This window comes from Rhipicephalus sanguineus, chromosome 1 (genome assembly GCF_013339695.2).
Source record: "Rhipicephalus sanguineus isolate Rsan-2018 chromosome 1, BIME_Rsan_1.4, whole genome shotgun sequence".
In the NCBI taxonomy this organism is placed as follows: Eukaryota; Metazoa; Arthropoda; class Arachnida; order Ixodida; family Ixodidae; genus Rhipicephalus; species Rhipicephalus sanguineus.
The window spans coordinates 164,459,254-164,464,126 of record NC_051176.1 but is presented as its reverse complement, the minus strand read 5'-3'; the positions used below and the strand labels follow the sequence as shown (position 1 = coordinate 164,464,126).

Genomic DNA, 4,873 nt, shown 5'->3' with positions numbered 1-4,873 from the left:
GTGCATTCATACGACTCGTTTCACCGTGGAAAAAATTGATGGACCGCCAAAAAAAGTGTGATATCCGCGAAAAACCATCCAACGAAAGAAGCCGGTCAAAGCTCGCCCAGAAAAAATATAATCCCCCCGCCCTCTCCACTAGGAAATGAAGGAATGAGATAAATTTCCTGGTGGATATAAAGTCCGAAAAAGGCTGAATTTACAAAAAGTAAAAGCGAAATAGGATTAACGCTAGGCACAAGTCAGGTTACTGTTGGATAACGCGAACTTCGTGTGTTCGTCCGCGTGGCCTAATGGATAAGGCGTCTGACTTCGGATCAGAAGATTGCAGGTTCGAGTCCTGTCGCGGACGAATCTTTTTTTTTTTCTCGCTTTCTTTTTTTTTGTACGTTACTATAACGTAACGAAGCTTGAAGGCACAAGTTGCTGCAAGAGTGCAGCCTTTGTGCATTTCACGGACACCACACTCCAACGCAATTCGTTAGGCCTAGCTCTTCTGCAAATGCTCTCATTCATGGAGTCTGGTGGCCCTATGATGATGCACCGCTGACACACATCCACTATGGGGTATAGACTACGAATCGGTGCGTTTTTATTGGACGAGACGGCTCCTTTTATTTGTTTCTTTTTGGCTATGAATTTTGAAAAGCGCGCATGACAGCCATTAATGAAAATAGCCTTGTGGCTTGCTCCATCTATCGTTTCACTACAAAAGCACTGACGCAGTATTTCCGCTGCGTCTGCTCCGTATCAACCGATGCTCACATGCTCAACATATCTTGATGGCTCGCTAATTCGCACTGCGGTGAAGCTAACAGACGACGAAGCTAAGGAACGCATAGGGTGACATAGCAGCCATAGGGGCAGCATAGGGGACATAATGTTCAATTATTTGTAGTTTTTAATTGCAGTGTAGTAGTTATGATATAAATGGAAATGAATTAAAGTGGAGGAAAAAGTACCTGCAGTAGGTGGGGCCCGAACCCACAACCTTCGAATTACGCGTCCGATGCCCTACCAGTTGAGCTCCTCTAATCATTCCCCTTCTTTCGCACTGTGGTGAAGTAATTTTTAATGGACGTGTGAATAGGGAACATGATGTTGCATGCGTGCAAGAGTATCGCGCGGAAAATGTGCAGACGTGGGTTCGTGTCCCAGCAGCGGTCAGTTGTTGTTTCTCCCACTTCACTTTGCCTTCTTCAAGGTTTATATATTTCAACTTAGTTGAGCTTGTTTATTGACCACGCAAGTAACGTTGAGTGGCTACTCCTGCAATTTTCTTGGTTTTCATTGTGAGTTGCGTTCATAATAATTGTGATTAATTAACGAATAACGTTTGGCTACTTGGTTCTGATGCATATTCTGTGACATATATTGCGTTTTCGTTTTTGTTTGTTTTCCAAAAAGAGCCAAATGCAGAAACCGAAACTGGACTAAATTTCACGGGAGCGTAAAGCGCGCCTAAGTATCTTTAACTTCTTAAACAGTTGGAATCAAAATGGGACAATTTCTGATTGTAACATGAACTCAAAAAGCAGTTTGTAATAAAAAATGAGCCAAATGCTGCATCTGTTTCAATCAAACTGAGCCACATTAATTAAACCAGCGCTGCGTCAACGATCGTGACCAAAACAACGAACATGGTCTCACCCAATCTGTTTCATTTGTGTCCTCGTTGCTTTGTTACTGTTTTTACGCTCCACAATTACTTTTTCTAGGGCGACTTCTCACTTACTGAAGGACATGATGTTGTAGGGCAAGAAGCGAAGGCCGACTTTACTACTTGTTTTTGCGTCTTAGCGTTAATTTTTGAGTTTAGCGCTACAGTATTATGTCCTTCTTTCCCTCCAAGACGGTATATTTGAAATAAAAGATATATGAAATGAATATATTGGGCACCGATCTATTCCTTGAAGAAGTGATCCGAAACGGCACGGCATAAAAAGAGCTCAGGAGAAGAAGAGCTGGAGCAATTTTCAGGGCCTTCAATGGATGCCAAGAACAACAAAACGCTGCCGACAGTCCAGAATAGTGCGCCTTTTGCCAGGAAGGACCACTCGCTATTGAAGTCTAGTCATCGCCATTACGCGCATGCGACGAAGGACGGCACCGACAGAAGCACAAGGATGATGTTAATTTTACCGAAAAAATTTGCTATACCGTACACTCGAATCGTTTTAGGCTTATTTTACGAGCTAATTCAAGCCCAAATGAAATGTTCAAATGTATAAGAGCCAAATACAAAGTTTACTCTTGAATACCGACGATAGTGGGCTATATAGATTTTAGCCGCAATATAGATTTGAGCTATTTAGGGGGCAGGAACACACTGGCAAAAAACTGTTGGAGCAGGCCCGACCATATTGGCAGTAGCAAAAAAGTGCGCTTTTCTCAGTTTCAGTTAAAGTGCATTTGACACTTTTAGAAAAAAAAAACACCACATATATAATGACTAGCAGTGCAGAAATTTGGGCATGTTGGTGTAACGTTTTGCCGTCCAAAGCGGAGTGCTAACTTCCAACAACAATTTCATTTCCGGGAAGGACTCCACTTTTATACCCACATTTCGTCACAGCCACGTGTCTATTGACAAAGCTAACACGAGGGAACATAATAGTATATAAAACCTACGGATTACATGAATAATAATATCTGGGGTTTAACGTCCCAAAACCACGCTATGATTATGAGAGACGCCGTAGTGGAGGGCTCCGGAAATTTCGACCACCTGGGGTTCTTTAACGTGCACCTAAATCTAAGTACACGGGCCTCAAACATTTTCGCCTCCATCGAAAATGCAGCCGCCGCGGCCGGGATTCAATCCCGCGACCTTCGGGTCAGCAGTCGAGCGCCATAACCACTAGACCAGCGTGGCGGGGCTACGGATTACATTAAGCAAAAAACATTTTATATTCACACATGCGCAGAAAGCTAGGGATTACACCAAACAAAATAGTATTGTATTGGACACATGCGCAGGAATTCCATTTCTTTCTTTGAAAGTGACAGAGATGATTGGTTAACACATGAATCGTCAAGCTCTTCAATATCAGCGCTTTCTTCGGTAAGGCGAGTTAATTTGAATCTGTTTCTCCCAACAATAACAGTGTCTTTAAAACACGGACTGCGTCCGTACTTCTGTTAATGGGTGGCGAAAAAAACCGGCCGGCGAGGACTAGCTGATATTATTAGAGTGTTCCCTAAGCCTCTCACTGACACATCTACCCGTTTGTCCTATTTAACTTCTTACTTCTAGAGCAGAATCGGTCGAAAAGAAACACTTTGCCGTAATGCTGCACACCCGCCGCCTATCACACAACCTGAAGATAGGAAAGCGACAAGAGGGTGACGAGCTGTTTTCAGCCCTAAACAAGTAAAGCAGCTTATGCACAAAGACAAAGCTGTATGGAAACAGAGCAACAAGTACAATAACTGTAGGACCTGTACCTGTGCGGTTTACCGAATTCCATTGTCCCGTGGAGAATGTTACGCACGGGTAGATGTCTGAACGCATGCGTTTATAAAAACACGGGGAGCAATTATATATATATATATATATATATATATATATATATATATATATATATATATATATATATATATATATATATATATATATATATATATATATATATATATATATATATATCGAAAGGTGCACCTCTGAAAGAAAAACAGATTTCGGCACTTCAGACGTCTCTAGACACAATTCTGAATACGCGACACGTGCACGGCAAAGCTCTTTCGCCTCCTTTTTTCTGCGCGCGAGTGTTCTCGTCCAGTTGTTTGGTAATAATGAAGGGCCCTACGAACTTCGCGCAGTTTCTTCGAAGGGGACGGTGTACCTCGTTTCACCCACACCTCATTGCCGATACGGTATAGCGGTGCCCGATGGTGGCGGCGGTCGTAACGTCGCTTTTGCTCCTGTTGGGAATGCATTGTCTTCTTGCGCGCCTCGGTTAGTATTTTGCGGCAGTGTCCCTCGTGCAGCAGAACGTCCAGCATGTACAGGCGTGTCCAAGGAGAGTGTACCGCCAAGTTTTAGTAGTTGGCCGTAGATGATTTGGTATGGAGAGGTTCCGGCTGAACTCTGCAACGCCGTGTTAACTGCGTATATGCAGCCGCTATGAGATGCTCTTCCCAGTCGGCCTCACCAGGCTTGTTGTTCGTACAATACGGTGCCAGTCGACTGTCAGGCCGTTCGCTTGTGGAGGGTAGGCTGCCGCGAAATGATGTTCAACTCTCGCTTGCCGAAGGTACGGGGCTCACGGCTGCGGAAAGTGGTCAACCTGTCGAAGATGAGTTTCTGAGGGAGGCCGTGTCTCCAATCGAAGTGGTCCCGCAGAAAGTTTATGACGCAGCTGGCGGCAAGGGAAGGCACGGCACCGACCTCTATACACCTTGACAAAATGTCCACAGCGACTATAATATATCTGTTGCCTGCTACCGATGTTGGAAAAGGCCCGATGTGGTCTATTCCCGCAGTGTGAAAAATTATCTCCGGTAAGTAATCCAGGTTGACAGCCCGGACGCCGTTTGTGTTGTTGGCATACGTCACAGCTTGCGTCATACGAACGCACATTCCTGTCCATTCTCGGCCACTAAAGGCACTCTTGTGCTTTGCGCAATGTTGTGCGGTATCCGATGTGGCTTCCTTCGGGTGTGTCGTGGATGGCACGCAGAATACTCGAACGTAAGGAGGTAGGGATGACCAAAAGGTGGCGTTCGTCTTGCTTCTCGACCCAACGACGACGATACAGCCTGCCTTCCCGTAAAGCAAACTTGGCGTTGCATCCCGTGTCTCATATGGAATTCATAATGGTGTCTAAATCTTTGTCGACGCGTTGGGCATTCGAAACTTCTTGCTGGGAGA

The 4,873-nt window shown here is 44.7% G+C and overlaps 1 non-coding gene across 1 annotated transcript; it reads left to right on the top strand.

Annotated features, from left to right (window-relative positions):
• The first annotated feature begins 279 nt into the window (after positions 1–279).
• Trnar-ucg (transfer RNA arginine (anticodon UCG)) lies at positions 280–352 on the top strand. Its single transcript has one exon. It is a non-coding gene; the product is annotated as a tRNA-Arg (tRNA).
• Positions 353–4,873: the final 4,521 nt, after the last annotated feature.